Below are 18,824 nucleotides of genomic sequence, written 5' to 3' on the forward strand. Positions count from 1 at the left end.
TCAACGGCTACAACGACGACGGAGTAGAAAAAGAAATGAACACGAGAATGGATTACGCGAGGGTGGTACGTGTGTGTGTACGTGTGGGGAGGACCGGTCCGGAGGGGGATGATCCGTGATCAAAACGCCGCGACAGTTCGACCCGACTTACCCGCCAAACTCGCCGCCCCTCCGGCCGTCCCGCGCGCCAACCCCCGTCCGTCATCATCCCGAAATCACGCACGCAGCCACCTGTGCGTCGTCCACGTTTCGCCAAAACGACACGACGCCGCGGACGTCATCGCGGAGCGCGCGCTCCCGTACGCGCGCTTTCGAATTTTCCCGCCCTACCACTCTCTCTCTCTCTGTCTTCTACCTCTCGCTCTCTCGTATTTTCTAGCTTTCTCTCTCTCTCGTGTCCGCGACCGTCCCCGCGCCTTTCTCCGTGTTTCTTTCTCCTTTCCAGTCCCTTTCACCGTGTTCCTCTCCCTTCTTCTGTCCCGTTCGGCGTCTTGCCCTCTCCGTTCCTCCGTCTGCGTTGTTCCTCTCGCTCCACGGCGCCCCTCCTACACACAATGCACACACACACGCACGCACGCACACCGTAGGCCGGCCGGCCGGCTACCAGCGGCGAACAGCCAGACAGACAGAGGCAGCCGTAGCCGGCATCTACTACTAGCAGAAGTGCTCTCCCCGGCACCGATTAAAACACGCCGCTGGCTAGACACGTGCCCGCTTCTAAACTCGCGCGCGTCTCTGTGCACCCGCGGAATTCTTGCGACAGCTTGGATTTAGAGGATCCGCGGTGTCCTTCGGTCGGAATACTTTCGATCCGTGTTCCGATCGGAGCGTCGAGCAAACTATCCGATAGGTTAACGTCGCTGCTAAGCGGGGCTATCTGTCTCTAACAATTCTCAGAGATCCCCGTGGAGATCGATAGAATGATACTCGAGCAGGTCAGTTGAAGTCTCAATGAACCAGCCGTTAGTTTCCGCAAACTTCCGATAGCCGTAGCGTTGAAGTTAGGGTACGCCTCGGACCTAGGTTAATCGAATAGTCCCGTACGCCGCGATGAATCTTCGAGATTCGCGGAGGAAAGAGTCCGTGCACGCGGAAGAAAGAGGCATGCCGCGTGGTAGAGGGGCGACAGAGACAGAGTAGTGGGAGGAGGCAGATAGAGGAGACGGAAAAGACAGAGAGGGCCGCTAACGCGGGAACCGGGCGCGAGCGAGAGGCGAGCAGAGCGTGCTGATCCGCAAAATACGGTCTCGTTAGCTATCGTCGGTGTTGGGTCATCTAATCGCCTCTGAAATTATCGTCTCGCCAGTGCAGAGTGACGAAACCGCTCGCTCGTTCGATCCGGCGAGGCGCGGCGCGGCGCGGCGCGACGCGTCGGCCAGCAACCGGGCATTTTTTCGACGGTTACACGGTCTCTTTCTCCGGGCGCGCGTCCGCGTCGTCGTCGCGTATCAATCGAGAACCAGCCGCCGGGAGTCCTTCGCTCGCCGATCGTCCCGGACTGAGCAAGATCGTTTGAACGTTGCCCGACCCTCCCAGCCGGCTACGGCCGAGTCTCGCGTGTAAACCGCCGCCGCCGCGCCTCGCCGATCGCGGCTGCCCGGCCTGGTCAAGGTGAACGTTTCGCTGACGGAGAACTTGTGCCGTGCCGATGATCGTGCCGCTCCTGACCGAGAGAGAACGGCCCTCGTGGGATCGTGAGCTGCCCACGACCCGTCGCCGTGGATCCCGCGGAAACCAACGGGCCCCCTCGCGCCGCGACACGCGATCCCCGATCGCCAGTGGACCGGCTAACTTTAGAGGATAGAGGAAACGCGATGCTCTCGACGGAGATCTCGCTCTCTCCCTTTCGACGCTGCGTTTACGTCTAAACGTCGATCGGTAAGATCGTTCGGAGTGTAGATCGTTGGGTGTTCGATCGTTAGACTGTGTGGACAGTGATCGGTTCGCTATCGTGAGATTGTGTTACTCTAGTTAGAAGTCAGAAGGGAATCTCCACTCGACGGGATCTAGGGAACTATACCAGAAGATCGTCGGATTTCGGAGGATCTCGAAGATCAAAGTTGAATCTCGACGTTCGAGTATCGCGTAACCGGAACCCGCTTCCCCGTTCGCGGTTGTTCGAGGTTCAAGGTCTCCGTTGGAAATTTCTGAGGAATAGTCCGACCGCACGCTCCGGTGACGCGCGAAGCGGACGAAATTTCGCGGGTCCTCTCGCCGGGATGGAACGTCTGACAGGCTGCCTCGTCCTCGGACGTCGCGCGGAGGACCAAGTGAAAATCGCACGCGGAAACGGGATAAAACGCGGCGGCCGGGCCAGTGATTCACTTGTTTCCGTTCTATGAAGCGTCGAATTGTAATCTAGCTTCAAACGAACGAACGAATGAAACGGGCGAACGGAAAAAACCCGGGGGAAGGAAGAACAGAGAAAAAAGCGAGTACACAAGGAACGGGGGAGAGAAAGGGCAGACACGAGCCGCGCACAGCTGTATCGAGCGGCAAGCAGCGAACGTTATCTATCCCGCTGTAGGTTTATCGCGATATATTCCTCCTCTCCGGCGTCGTCATCGAAACAGGATCATTCTCGCCGGGTTGACACGGCGGGGATGATATCGGGCGCCGGCTGCTGCTGCTGCCGGTGATCCCGGATCGTTATCGGAGTCGATCGGGACACGAGCGGGAACGATTGGTTTTCGTTTAGCCGCGGCCAGCTACAACCAGACACTACCGGCCCGACCGGCCAGCGCCGAACGACACCGGGGAACACCCACGAATGATCGGTCTGTGGAACTTTGCTCATTCCCGAGGTACACCTACCTACTCTCTGCGACAGTGCGTGCAAACACGAGATCATCCCGCTAGAATCTCGGGCCGCGATCTCGACGTGAGCTCCCTCACCCTCGCCCCCCTCTCGCCCCCCGTTCATTCGATTTTTCTCCTTTCATCCGCGGCCAACGGCAACCGGACACTACCCGGCTAGGACCAACGACACCGGGGAACACCCACGAATGATCGGACTTTGGAACTCCGCTTATTTCCGAGGTACACACCTATCCCGCGGTGCCGGCCAGTTACCGCGCTCGAGGAATGCAGGTCTAATTGGCCACTTCTCATCCGTTCGCGTGCATTTCCGATGTTAACGCCGCCGTTCCGGGGACATGTTAATTCGACGGGAGCTCCGTCAATATTATTCGGTAAACGTTTGCGATCCTGATCGACGCGGTTAGGGGAACCTCCGGTCTAATCGTGTTTTAGAAGCTTTGTGCGATGTCTGGAGTTGGCTTTCGTAAATAACAGTTACAACGTTTTATTCGCAGGCTGCGAAATGTCTCGAAACAAATGAAATGATCATCCTGTAGTTTCCAAGATCTGAGGGAATATTTTTCTAATAGCAATAGGAGTGTCTTTAAGCCTAGTGTTACCATGCTATCGACGGTTAACCAATTAGACCGATAAAGACAGCGACAGCTCTTGCCTCATCTCACTAGAACCGAGTGCTCTTCGCTACAAGGGTTATGAAACTCTTAATCTTCGAAAAGAATGCAACTCTATCGGTTTCTATCTCCGATCTCGGTTTCAATGGCATTCCACTATTCGCACACTCGTAAATAACAGAAACGCTAAGGAAAACACAGCGAATGATCCCCGTTGCCCTGTATCGGAGATCTCGCCGTCGACGAGCACTTTCTTCGGTGCCGCCTGCGAACACGAGATCGGCCGAATTGAATCTCGAGCCACGATCTCGATGTTCGTTTTCCCGCGCGCGTTCGCCGCTACCGCCGCCCCCCGCCGCCCTCCGCGCCCGTATTTTCGTGTTCCCCTCTCCCGAGCCGCGGATCGGCGAGATTATTCCCGACGGTCCGCGGCGATGCTCGGCTTATCGGGGCCGCGAAGCGTGGAAGGCAGCTCCGTGCGAGCGAGCGCGACTCGCCGCGCTCCGATTTGCATGCAATTATTAACCGGACGATAAACTCGACCCTCGAGTTTTCCGCGATCCGCCGCGGCCGGATAGAGGCCGGACAGCGGGGATCGAACGCGGATCGATCGAGAGAGAGATCCCGGGGTCCGGCTACGTCCGCGGCGTGTGGCCCGGCCAGATTAGCATTCCCCGAGTTTTTATTCAATAACTGGCCGGCCGCGCGGCCCGCGGGGCGCCGCGATTATTTGGAGAATAAACGCCGACGGGTTTATCGTGTGACTTCTGGCGATAAGAGCGCGAACGTTGCTCCGTATCAGCCGGACCGGAGGAATCGACGCGACTGAACGGACAGCATGTGAAAATCATCGATCGGAGCATGATTTTTCGAGTGGCTGTCTTGATTTAGGGGGTGGTTGCTTTGGGAATGTAAGGGTTGAACGGAGGGAAATGCGATTGAGGGATGGCGTGTGAAAATTAGCGATCGGACGATGATTTTTGGAGTAGGTGTCTTGATTTAGGGGATGGTTCTGTTAGCTAGACGTGTTTTAGGGTGATAGGTGTTGGAATCTAAGGGTTGAGCTGAGTGAAATGCGATTGAGGGGATGGAGGAAGAAAATTGACGATGGGAAAATGATTCTTGGCATAAATGTGTTTAGTTGGGGGATGGTTTTTCGTCTAGGTGTTTTAATTTAGGGGATGGTTGCTTTGTATAGATGTGTTTTCGGGTGTTAGGTGTTGGAATCTGTGGGTTGAGCGGAGTGAAAAGCGATTGAACGGACAGCGTGTGAAAATCATCGATCGGAGGATGATTTTTGGAGTAGGTGTCTTGATTTAGGGGATGGTGCCTTTGTATAGACGTGTTTTAGGGTGGTAGGTGTTGGAATCTAAGAGTTGAATGGAGTGAAATGCGATTGAGGGGATGGCGTGCGAAAATTAGCGATCAGTAGATGATTCTTGGCATGAGTGTCTTTAGTTAACCCTTTGCACTCGCAGATTTCTAGTGAAAAACTGTCAATATTTCTCAATGAGATATAAAGGACGTTCTTTAACACTAACAAACGAAAGAACGTACGTAAATTAAGAATCATAGCTATTTTATTTCAATATGTCGCATTTCGATACGTTGTACGCAGCACAGTGTTATACAAAAGATTATAATTTTGCTATATCAAATCTAGTGGTGACTGAGAGGCACCTCTCGAGTGCAAAGGGTTAAGGGATGGTTTTTTCTAGGTGTCTTGATTCAATGAATGGTTGCTTTGTATAGACGTGTTTTGGGGTACCAGGTTTAGAAACCCAAGAGTTAAACGCGGTGCGTTGATTTAACCTCTGTCCGCGACGGCTATGCCAAGATCGCCGTCCTATCGCCTCCGCGATCTCGTTTAACCTCGCCGGATTGAATGTTAGAATTCCCTTGCCGACAATCTCGCAGCTTTCCGTATTGCGTTACGATTCCGATAAGCCGATCTTGCTCGCTGTCGGATGCAAGGATGATCTTCTCTTGCTCCTAAGTTAGAGGTCTACTCGCTGGACACTATCAGAACATGATTCTTAAAGATATCCTTCAGAGAAAATCGAAGAATGAACTTTGAGGATCGATCAACTGGTATCTTAGGAACAAGTCATCCTCTTAATAACTGACTTCATGATTCCTTAGTATCCATCATCTTCGTTCACTAAGCACAATGTCCTTGCATTCTTCGTTAGGGGAAAGAATTACACAACGCAATTAAAAAATTCCATACCGATCTCTCGTTAACCCATTGCGGACGAATGTCGACATTTCAGATGAAGTTTTCATGTTTCGAAGATTAAGTCATAAACAAATAATTTAATTACTCGAACAAGAGATCAGCACGTAGTCTCTCTTCTTCCTATCATTTCAGTAACTGATATACACTTTAGCTTCATCTGCTGAATATTTTGTATATTTCAAAGAATCTTCGCAAAGGGTTAAGTCTCGCGTTAACTTCCCTTTCTACCACTATCCAACTTTAACTCCGTGTTACATTCTCACAAAGAATCTCCCACAGTTACTCCCCAATACTTTAACGCTCGCATTATTGGTGGTTCCAGCATACTCCCAGCTCGGAATTGTATTCTCTCCACACATCCCAGAAAAACATCCATTCGTCCCGTTTTTCCCGGTTCCCATGCCGGTCGCGATCGATCGTCGATCGAAGGGTCTCCCATCTTCGTCGCGGATAAGGCGCGAAGTATCGCGGTCGATCCCGTTGCCGATGACGATGCCGCCCGCGTCCGCCCGTGAAACAACGCGGGCCGCGCGACGAGCGAAGTGTTGAAAAACAAAGTGTCTACGGGACGGGATAATAAAGGACGGGACAAAGCCCGGAGAGAGGAGTGAACGAAAAAAAAGAAAAATTGAAATACGCGAAACACGGGGCGACGTTTCGGCTTCGTGAATGCGTGCTACAGGCGCGACGCGGCGCGGCGCGGCACCGCGTCTCGTTTCTGTCTATTTTTCTGAAAACAAACATTCGATCTGACGAGCTATATAACACCGATGGAATACTAGAGAAGGACCCACTCGTTCCTCGAGCACCCTTCGCCGCCGCCATCGCGGAAAAGTTATGTTTTTGTTGCGCCCGATTCGTGTTTTTTCGTCTCTTTTCCTTCCGCGGCGCCGCACCACCCGGGTCCCTTCGGCGCTCGATACGAAAATGGGCCGCAGGTATTCCCTCTGACACTCGATAAATAGCGACGAATGTTTGCTCTTGCAAATGAATGTTTTCCGCGAGCGCCACGAGTGATTTTAACTCCTGAGTACTGCCGCGCGCGGTCCTGCCAATACTGCGCTTCTACCCTCGCGCGCTTTTTACAACCACCACCACAGACGACAACGACGCGACGCCTGCTCGACGATCCTTCCGCGGACTCTGCCAAGAACAATCGACGCTTCCACGGCGAACCGTGAAATCTACTTTTTTCGCGTCGCGAGGATCGGGAGGATTTCTCGGTTCCAGGAGGTTCGCTCGTGCGTAAGAATGCTTAAGATCTTTATGAGCAGCATCTTTATTAGCTAGGGGATTGGGGAAGATTTGATTTGATTCTTTGAAGATATGATACTTCGAGATTTTTGGAGGCTTTGAGGTTTTCGAGTTTCGGAATGCTTCGAGACGTTGGAACTTTTTTAATTCTTCGAGTTAGTAGTTATGTACATTGAATATATATTAAAAAGGAAGCTATTGTTATGGAGAAATGCTGATTTAGAAATTGGTAATAGCTATCTTTTACACTATCGAACAGAAATGATTTGATTCTTTGAATCTTATGGTACTTAGAGATTTTCGAAGGCTTTGAGGTCTTCGAGTTTCAGAATGCTTCGAAGCATTGGAACTTTTTAATTCTTCGAGTTAGTAGCTGTGTAAATTGAATATATATTAAAAAGGAAGCTATTGTTATAGAGAAATGTTGATTTAGAAATTGGTAATAGCTTTTACCAATAGAACAGCAATGAATCGATCAACGTTGAGCAGCGAACAATTTCTCACAGCTACTATCCGAGAAACAACGTGTCCGACATTCCAAGATGAAGTTCCAATACTCCCGAAAAGCAATGGTCCCCAAGAAAATTCAGTCGAAAGTATCCAAGAGAACTTCATACCGCTCCGGTTTCATACAGTGGAAGTCTCCGGAAACTTATCCGATACATTCGCGATCGCGATAAGTAGAACCGGCGAGCAACGCGCAGACACGTCCGCGGATTCGAGCGGTGCGCTCCGACTCCGTCGACGCTCCCGATAACCGGATCGTTCGGCGATTAAAGACGCGAATGAATTTCAAGCATTACCGACAAATAATTACCGGCTCGGACGAGCCTCGGGTCCCTCTCCCGCGTAAAATGTCATAATTAAACCGTGGATTTTATGCGCTCGCGACGGAAAACACGGGAGCCACGAATGAATTTAAAGACGCTAATATTTCAATTGCGACTAATTAAAATTCTCGAGCGAAGAAATCAATTCCTGTTTAATTGCCGTTCCGTTGAATCGCTGCCCCGCGCGCGGTTCCGAGGATCGCTGGGAACGTATATAATACAACCCGACGGTTTCCTGAATAGAACACCGTCCGTCCGTCCGTCCGTCCGTCATTCGTGTCGCTCGGCTGAGAAAGAAACGCGAGAATCCCGATCGACTCGTGACATTTACTTCGCCGTTATCGAGAATATTTCGAGCCATTAGGAGATCTGTTGCTCGCTGCCGCGCGCCGTTGATGCCACGCGGTCCTCGGCCGAGCTTTCGCGAAAGCTCCGAACAATGGACGCATTCTGGCGCCGCTTTATCGCTAAACTTAGCCCCGGCGCGGACCGCGCCGACATTAAAAGGGACTTATGAATGATTCCTTGTAAATAATCGCCTCGTCCCGGCGTGTTGCCGCGTGCGGCGGTCGATCGGACCTGTGTTTCTTGGCTCGGGCCTAGACTCCTCCATTTCTCGCGCGCCGAACTCGATAACTCGCCGCCGATAACATTCTCTCGAACCAATGCGAAAAGAAGCTTCATCGACGAAAATCGAAACAATCCGCGATACAATAACCTTCGCTTCTCTGCAAACTTTCAGAAGACACGCAGTAACAGTGATCTATAAACAGTGATCTCTGCGGGTGTTTCAGTATCCTCAAGATAATCGAGATTCATTGGAACTGATGATTCACACACTATCGGCGGGAAGGGTATTAATACCTTTTATGCAGATCGTACGCTGAGTGTTAGTAAAACACTTACTAGTGCTTGATTTTTTTCATTGTCACTAATTTTTGGGCAGGAATGATGTTTTTCGTTGATTTTCGTAGAGCCTGACCAGTGAGTAGTCCTAAATTTATTAATTTTTTTTTATGTTACCCGCCGATAGTGTGTTAACACCAAAACCGAGCACTTCAATCGACTTTGGAAAATTTCGCTATAAACTCCAAGAGTATCTGTTCAGACTTTCATTGATTGACAATTCGATTTGCGTAGTGCTAAATGAATTTCTGTAACACTAGATTTACGGGCATTTATTGTACACTTCATTCTATTATTCCTAAAAGAATTGCCCGTTTATTTAGATTGTGGAAACTGGAAATTCGATAGTAGGTAATTGGGCTACATGTCAGTGCGATCGCGTCAATCAAAATCAGCGTAAACATTTACAAAATAATATTTCTAAAATCCAGTATGCGTCAGTTTGACGCGTTCCGTAAATCTAGTGTTAATAATTCCTCAGAGGAACATTTGTTACTAATAATTGCCGACGACATGTACACGTCGATAGATTGAATTACATATTCCAGGTTGTTTGAGAATCTACCACTTTGTACGAAATTACTAATACACAAAATTAGTGTACATATTTATGTAATAAGTGGAGACGAACTCACTTGATTTCCTACAATAAAACTATTAAATTTGATATTTAACACGTTAAGCGCCATGTCAGTCACTGGTGACTGACGCTTCAGAACGACCAAAAACCAATCGTAACATACAAGACAACCGATGTGCAATAAAAATGTTTAACAAGGCAACGAAGTTGATAATAACGCAAACGTTGCAACGCGAAACAATTCATAATTATTCCTACTTTCCTTTGCTACAAAAGACAAACTCTATAGGAAAACGCTTAAGATTTCCATGGCGCCTAACGTGTTAATATCACACGTATAACGCATCAATTTCAGAAATATTGAAACAAACTAGCTTTCTACTTGTAATTTCTCTTCGAGTTAATCTCAAAATATCGTCTCTATCTCATCATCGAATGTCAGTGAAGAACTGACTGATTTCTAGTGAAGAACTGTCGAGCGAGAGTTAAACACGCGTGTGCCTAAAGTTCCCACGGGAATCGTCGATCGCAAGTGACCGGTACAGTGATCCAGATTCGCGCGACCGTCGCGACAGTCCTCGAAAAGTGTCGATGCATCGCGAGTGTTCGATTCGTTTGGAAAAGTGACGAGGAAAGTGACTTCGGTATTCCAAGAGTGGATGCTTATCGGTGATCGGTCGTCCAAGTGGATCCCCATAAAGAAACCGTATCGATGGGGGCCGAAGGCTTTCCCATTTCTCCGAGTAACGCGAAAGTTCGATACGGCCGGTGCGACGACCCCAGAAGCTCGCACAGAATTCGGTGTCGGCGTGTCAATGAGCCGGCCCCGTCGTCTTCCGCGGTGTCATCCTCATTAATTAGGCCTCGGCGACACGCTCGACCGTCTCGCGGTGATTCGACGCGCGCGACGGCCGAAAAAATTCTCCTCCCCCCACCCCCGAGTTTCGCCGAATTTTCCGCTCCCCTTTCGACGCGCATCCCGGTTTCGAGTTTTCAATCCTCCGTTCTTAATTAGCCGCCGTTCCCCCCCGTCCGGCTCGACGGGACCGGCGGGACAGAGGTTTTTCGCGGAGTTTAATGTCACGCGAAATGAGACTTTTAACGCGGCGAGTTGAATCCCGGCCAGGGTTCTTCTATATTAATCAGCGCCCGAAATTGTGAATTCGCGGGTACGTCCGCGGTCCAGTTTCGCGTTATTATGCTCTTTCTTCGCGGGCAAATGTGTCGACCTCCTGCGCCGCATTTTTCGGATACCGGGGAACGATTTTAATTAGAATCGACGCGCGATGCTTTGGTAGCGGGTTGTGTTTCTTTGTTGTCTGTGCTCGGTGTTTGGATTGAATCGGTAATACGATTTGCGTGGTTCTTCTGTAGTGGAATAAGGAATTGTGGTCATCTTTTGCTCTGTGTGTCAGACTCGTGGTGGTTTTAACCCCTTGGCGTACGAGACTCGCGAAGATTTTCAACGTGATTCAACGAATATATAGTACTCGGTTCATTCGAATTCGAGGTAAATTCTCTATAATCAACTGTTATAGTTAAAAGGAAATGTAGGTATCACATGATTAGAATTTTTCTCTTTTTCCAATAAATTGTTAATGACGTAGCCGTATCGGTTAGAGTTGAGAAAGAAATCATAGGCCGAGGGGTTAAAGGGAATCTAAGGATAATACTCAATTCTTTTGAATGGAACATTCTATATTATTGTTATCAATAATTATTAGAGCAAACGTATACAATATACCTAAAATTGTCATCCTTCAATAAGTTACTACTGGCAAAGTAGTTGCATTGATTATAATTGAGAAATGAATCATTGGCCAAGGGGTTAGAGAGAATCTAAGGATAATGTTCAATTCTTTGGAATGGAACATTCAATATTATTGTTATCAATAATTATTAGAGCAAATATACCTAAAATTGTCATCCTTCAATAAGTTACTACTGGCAAACTAATTGCATCGATTATAATTGAGAAACGAGTCACACAAGAATTCAAAGAATTTCCAACCAATTTCCAAGCAACACTCCTACAATTCAAGCTCAAGGAATCAAACACAAATTACACTAACCCACAGAACACCCGCAGAACCTATCAAAGACCCACATCCACCACAAATATCAACCTTCAACTTCGCACTCGAACAGAAACAACGTCCGCAATAACTCTCTCCCACTGCCCGCGCGAAGCCCGCCGCATCCAATCGGGAACCGGCTACTCGCGCGCACGCCGTCGAACAATGTCGCCGAACGTTCGCAAAAAGTGAACGGCCACGTTGAACATCACGGGCAGCACAAATTTCCCGAATCTCAATTAGCGGTTCGCGGCGGGCTCCCAGAAAAGGAACGCCAGCGCAGCGCGTTCAATTTCGAAACGTTAATAAACCGTCGAAAGAAGCGAGCGGCCGGCTAGCCGTTCCGCGGGCTCGGATATTTCATCGGCACGCAGGTGTTATAGAGCGATTAAGCTTCGGCTCGGTATCCTCCCTCGACGAGCCGAGGCGAGGCGAGGCGAGGCGTGGAAAAAAAGAGGATGGAAAAAGAGAGGAAAAGGGTGTCTCGCGCGCGGAGGCGTTATCGGCTAAACGGCCATTTCTATTTCTTCTCACGACGCGAAAGTTCAATATGCCCAGTCGCGTGCAGCCGCGGGTATTGTTATCCGCGTACGATTAAATCAGCCGCGTTCCCGAGGAATCTTAAGCGAGGCCGTGGCGAGAGGGGCGGAGAGGAGGAGCGCGAGGGCGAGGCGCGGCGAGGCGAGCGCGCGGCATCGCCGTGGCCGCGACAAGGACGCGACAAAATAACCGATCCTCCGTCGATTCGGAATGGGAATGAGTTGCAACCGCCGTCTCCGGTATGTTAACCGAGGGAACCCGGGGATCGTGCGCGCGTTACGCGGCCGGCTCAATGGAACGGAGAGGAGCGACCGAAACACCTTCATCCGACCGTTTATCCTTTCGAGCCGCTCCGCGGGAAAATCGCGGACGACCGTTGTTCCCGGGCTTCGATGCTCTTTCGGTTGGACTCACCCCCCACGTTCAAGTGTTGACACTCAGAAGTTTTTCAACGGAAATATTCAACATTTTCCGACGAGATACAGGTCGTATTGTTTGAAACTGATTCAACGATAATTCATAGATAAATTAAGCGACAGAGGTGTTTTATCTGAACATTTCACGTAGCGATGCGAACTTTAATTTGAGATTAACCCTTTGCACTCGAGAGGCGCCTTTCAGTCGCCAGCTGATTCGACGCAGCGAACTTATAAAATTTTCAATATTAAACCATGTGTAACGTATCAACGCATAAAACATCGTAATAAAATATTTCTGTCCCTTAATTTATATAAGATAAGCAATCGCGTTGCGAAAAATGTCGTTAATATTTATTCAGAAAGTAATGGGTATTTGTAATGAAAAACATTATAGTGATCCCGGATGAGCCAAGTTTATAGTGAGGCTACTATTATAGATATTGAAAAGGTGGATCTTCAGTAAAAAGAGAATTAGGAAACAATGTGGACAACACGTAAAAATACAACTTAATACCACGAAGGCCACACGACTCTCTATCACGCACGAAAATGTTCTCCGCTGTCTCTCGCCGAAATGTCCTCGCACGCGTTCCCACTCGCTTTTAACACACCCCCATTCGCTCTGTCTTTCTCACCCTCGCACCCTCCTCACTGTCAATCAAGATTGACTTAAACTATTACTAAATAATGTTTAAAAAATTCAATATTCGTCGAATTGACGGATTCCGTAAATCTAGTGTTAAGGGTTGTATTGTTGACGGTTATAGTGAACCCGTGTTTGCATTTGTATTATTAGTTTGAATTTTTTGGAACGTAGGACAGTGTAGAATATTGCAAAAGCGGAATATTAGAAGTTAATATGGGAGAATATAGAGACAACCAAAGTTTCATTTGAATTCGGTATGCGCAAATATATTGAAGTATGTTTCGATTGTTCCACGTTCATATTTCATTACGGAATAACCGGTGATATCGAATAGCTTCTGAGGAAAATTGTCTGTTAACGGTATGTTAACAGAAACTTAAACATTCATTTGCTCGGTGACGTATCGAACGAACGAAGTTTTATTGGATGCATGAGATATAGGGAAGATAGTGAAGTGATCGTTACGAAGGATCTTGACTTTCCAATTTCTGCTTTATTAAGCAAACTGTTCCGACGAGTGTTCGCTTGACAGTCGAAATGTTAACAGTTCGAGTCCCATGGGTTTTTAGATACAAAGTCCAGTTTGTTATGGAACTTTTTAGAGTTTGGAACTTTAGGTACTTGTGGATAGAGCTTTGAATAAAACTGGCGTAGAAAATTATTAAGATAGAAAGAGTTAGATTCTAATTAATTATATTATAAAAATCTAACTGAGCAAAATCAAACTTTCATTTATTTCCTAGGTGTAGATTTCTGTTTGCTATAAATCTACTTCCAAATATCAAATACGAGCATCAATCTATATTTCCTTATCTATTATATGACGTAATATGAGAAAGGAATCGAATCTTTGGAGTAATTTGACACTAGAACTACCGAGCATTTAATACGATTGATACGTAATCTCGATAAAAATTGTAACAATAGATTATTCTCAGTTTCTCCAGACATTCATCATAGTACTCAAAACTATTTATTTCCAAAATCATTTCAAACATTCAATACTTCTAAGACATTAACCACGAAACAAATCGAAACCAGTCATTTTTACTTCTGTTAATCCACAGTCGAATTCAATGTTCCAGTTGTAATGAGAATGCTCGATCGTCTAGGATCGGATGTTTCAATCTATCCTTTCATCCATCAAAGGAAACATTGTCACGGAACGATCCTCCGCTCGCTCGCGTTCCGATCGTTCGATTTATTCGGCTCTCGTCGAGGCTGGCAACGCAACGTTTCGCGCGTCGCTGCTCTACGAGCGACGCGGACGATTCAGAGCTTCGCTCGCACCCCCGCTCCGCAATAACTCATTTCTATCGGGAATGCGGCGGCGAGCGGTGAGCATTACCGCGGACGCGACGGGGGAGAGAATGGCTAATTGAATGGACAAACCGATGCTTTCACTCATCCGGGCGACGCGTCAATGAACCTTTTTCCTAGTTCCGCCGCGGCGAGAGCTACTCCCCCGCTGTTGCTTCTTTTCCTCTGCCACCCTCTTTAAGATGGATTTATATTATCCGGTCTAAGCGGGCGGGATTCGTTCAGACCTGACAATCTTATACAAAATGCGAGAGTATTTATGCGGGACAAGTCGGAGAAGTGCTCCACTTTCTTAACAGTAAAACTACCGTAAAAATGACTGGTCTCTACGCTTTTATTTCGTAATTATTGATTGATAGCTATGGAAACGTCGAATTTCAATCGTTAATACTAGAACTACCAATCAAAATGACTGGTTTCGATTTTCTTGTTTAGCAATTATTGATGTCTTAAATGCATTGAATATTCGAAATGATCTTGAAAGTACATAGGTTCATTTCACTAGTATATTGAATGTCTCAAGGAATTGATGATTATCAATTATTACAATTTTTATAGGGATTGCGTGTTAATCGTGTTAAATGCTCGGTAGTTATAGTGTTAACGTGTATTAGTGTATTATCTTCAAATAAAATTTCCACTTAGAATGGACAATTTTGTTGCATTTCTTCCAAATTGTCGATAGTAAAACGCTACATGAGTAACGAAAGTAAATAGTACGCAAGGGGTTAAACAATGTCTAGAATCCATCCCCTAAATACTAAACATTCTCTAAACACTCGCAACAGCTGCAGTAAGCGGTCATTCGCGAAAAATCTGTTTGTTTCTGTAATAACTCGGCAGACCGGGGCCAAAAGGAAGCTTTATTATCCTGCCGGGGATTCCATAGTGTCCCGAGGACGATAAAATCCTCGCTATACTTTATTAAACACATTACCCTACCAAATTTCCCGGCGTCAAAGATACTACAAGAGCATAAAGTTCCCAATCCATCGCGGTAATCGCATTTACCCAGGTGGATCCTCGGCAGAAAAATTTTATCGCGATTATACCCCCCCCCCCCGATCCCCCCCACCCCCCTGACGCGTCTCGTTCGACGTTCGCGACGAGATAACTCGTCCCCGTCCGCGATTCCTCGTTTTTTTTTTTTCATTTCCGCGGCAGAAACGCCGCGCCGGTTTCCATCGAGATTCGAGCAACACGTACCGGCACACCTCGGATGCCGGCGGTTTAACGCTCATGAAAACTTTATGAGAAGATTAAGGTCAGTTTATTGCGGCTCGATCCCGGCCGCGCGAAATTTCGGCCCGTTCGCGACTTAGCCGAGCGAGATTTAGACGCCGCCGGAAAGAGAATAGAATCTCCGAGGCGGGACGGCGTTCCTTTCTCCGGTCTAGCGGACCCACTTCGCCGAATAACGATCGATTTATACCGTCCGATTAAACGTGAAACGATTATCGCCGGATTCGGTTCGGTTTTTATATTCTACGGACGCGGGATATATCGGTCAGCGTGTCTGAAATCTCGCGTGGGAATAATGAAACAAAGTGTACTCGATCGATCAGATGTTCGTTATCTTTCCGAAGACCTCTCTGAATTAACACCGGATTGGAATTAAGGGGTTGGAATACCAAAAGAATATTACACGGTTAACCCTTTGAGGACGAATGTCGACATTTCGACAGAATGACGTTCCCTTGTTTCGAAGATTAACCCTTTGCACTGGAGAGGTGACACACCACTTGATTCCATACAGTGAAACTATGAAATTTGATATTTAATATTATACCACGTATAATGCGTCAATTTGAGAAATATTGAAATAAAACAGCTTTGTTTCTCAATGTACGTGTTTTTTCGTCGAGTTTCACAAAATGTGTTCATCTCATCAGAAAATGTTGAAATGTTTCTAGTGAGAAACTTCGGAGTGGCTTAAAATCTGTACTCCAAACAACAGAAAGATTCAACGTATAATCAATACAAAGTTCAACTGTTTGATTGATATTAAATTTGATATTCAATATTATACTACGAATAATACGTCAATTTGAGAAATATTGAAATAAAATAGCTTTGTTTATCAATGTACATGTGATTTTTCGTCGAGATTCACAAAATATCGTGTTTATCTCATCAAAAAATGTTGAAATATTTCTAGTGAGAAACTTCAGAGTGCAAAGGCTTAAAATCTGTACTCCAAACAATAGAAAGATTCAACGTGTACAAGAATCAATACAAAGTTCAACTGTTTGATTGATATTAAATTTGATATTCAATATTATACTACGAATAATACGTCAATTTGAGAAATATTGAAATAAAATAGCTTTGTTTATCAATGTACATGTGATTTTTCGTCGAGTTTCACAAAACATCGGCTTCATCTCATCAGAAAACATTGAAATATTAATGCAAAGGCTTAAAATCTGTACTCCAAACAACAGAAAGATTCAACGTACAATCAATACAAAGTTCAACTGTTCACGCCAGGAAGTCCTATAATAAACGATAAGAAATCTCTCTAAGACACCTTAGACCCGTCCGACGACGGAGGGTGGGTTTCCTCGGCACAGCATCCCGTGATTCGTTTCGTTCGACGCGTATCGAGGCAGCGCGTTCGCTTTGAGCCCACAAAGTCGCTTTCACTCCGGTCAATTAAACGGCGCGCGGACTTTCGAGCGAGGAGACACGGCGACGCTGTCCGGTTTATTTCGCGGTTCCGCGCGACCGGCGCGCCTCGTAAATTTCGCCGTCCCGACACCCCCTAAGTACGCGTTCCTATGCGTCCCGTGGCTTAATTGGATCTTCGTTAAGACGCTGCCGCGGACGCTGCCAATTATCGAAAAACCGGACGGATTTAACGTCGTCTCTCATCCTCGGCTTTGATCCGAATTGTTCGACGTCCGTAGCGCCTCCTCGCGCGACGCGCTCGAGGAGTGTTCAGAATCGAAGGTGTTCACGCAGATTTAAACTGCACGGTTTACGGACGCGTTCGGCTTTTTTCCTCCCCGGCCTGCTCGCCGGCGATCGTATACTTGCATATTTATCGGCGTCGTTGTTGATACTAAAAGAAGCTAGTTCGAACGAGTCGCTAAACGCGAGTAAATATAACGAGCCGCGGGAGATAAGATAAGCGGACTAATGAAGTCGGACTGTACGAGAAAGTCTATTTTTGATTGTATCTATCGCGATTCGATGAAATATTCCCTCGAGCCGCTCGAGTCACGCCGATTTCCTTGCTCTCGAGCTGTTCGAGGAATCCTCGGGAAACCGTCGAATCACTCAGTATCCACTTTTTCATTGGTTCAACGTGTCAGAAGAACATTCTAATTAACACGCCGCACGATTTCACAGAGGAAAATACGCCGAATGGAAAGAATACAATATTAAATCATTCGATCGAATTGCATTACTATTCCACGTTCATCCAGCTGAATGTCACTGTGTTATGTAGCATTATTTATAATATAGAAATGTTTTCACATAATCGTCATTGAGTGAACTATAATTCGATTTGGTCACCGGACCCCCATGGCAGTCAACGTGTTAACACTAGGTTTACGGAACGCGTCAAGTTGACGCATATTGGATTTTAGAGATATTATTTTGTAAATGTTTACGCTTTGGATTGATCACACTGACACATACCCCAATTACCTATCAAATCTCCAGTTCCCACCTAAATAAAGCATCAATTCTTTAGGAACAATAGAATGAAGTATAAATGTAAACCTAGTGTTAATCATTCTCGTCGAATCAGAACGTTATCCGAATGCAACTCTTCGAAAACATCGAACTTCGCACTTTGACTGCCACGTAAACACTCATGAAAACTCCCATAGTTCTTTCTAATAACCAGAAACTGAGAAATCAAGATTCTTAACAATTGCTCCACTATCTTTCTTGCATCTAATATACCCAACAAACTCGGTTCGTTCGATGCGTCATGAAAGAAATTAACGTCCATTCTGTAAAATATGTCACCCGAATTCTGGTGACGCGGCAGTCAAAGCGACATAAAAGAATCCAGTCAAATCGCACAGAGTACCGCGAGTACCATCGCAACTCGTAAAATCCGGGACTCCTCCGTTTAGCAAACGCACTGCCAACAGGTACACAGGGAAACCGAGCGGTCGAAACGGTCATTCAAAGATCGCGAATTACGTGCGCGACCACACCTGTCCCCGAAACGTAAGTAGAGACGCGACCTTTCCAGTCGGCCGGTCGTTCGTTCGGACGAATCAATCGACGTGCAGCCCGCCGTCGCAGGAAGAGGCGCCTTTTCCCGTCGCGTTTCCCCCGGTTCACGTGCGAGCGAACAAACCCTCTCGAACGCGACACACGCGAGCGAGGCTCACGGGATACCCTCTTTCTTCTCCGCTTTCCCTTCCGGCGCGAGCTCCCACGGTCGGAACGATTTTTGATAAGGGAATTAAAGGGACTAGGAACAAGGGAGAGAGAAATTCAACGAAAAGAGTGAAAGAGAGAGAAGCGTGTTGCAAAGCGAGAGAAGAGAAAGAAGAGCAAAAAAAAGCAGGTCGGAAAGGAGAAAAAAAGGTGAACGTATATTGGAGGCGGTTGCAA

General features: G+C 47.1%; 2 protein-coding genes across 5 annotated transcripts in view; one reads left to right on the top strand and one right to left on the bottom strand.

The window, feature by feature from the left end:
• LOC116424060 (uncharacterized) overlaps positions 1-18,824 on the bottom strand; it is a 203,627-nt gene that overhangs the window by 122,259 nt on the left and 62,544 nt on the right. The window lies entirely within an intron of this gene.
• The window catches only part of LOC116430304 (uncharacterized), a 57,097-nt gene that overhangs the window by 319 nt on the left and 37,954 nt on the right, over positions 1-18,824 (top strand). The gene's annotated exons all lie outside the window — the stretch shown is intronic.

This window comes from Nomia melanderi, chromosome 12, assembly GCF_051020985.1.
Source record: "Nomia melanderi isolate GNS246 chromosome 12, iyNomMela1, whole genome shotgun sequence".
NCBI lineage: Eukaryota > Metazoa > Arthropoda > Insecta > Hymenoptera > Halictidae > Nomia > Nomia melanderi.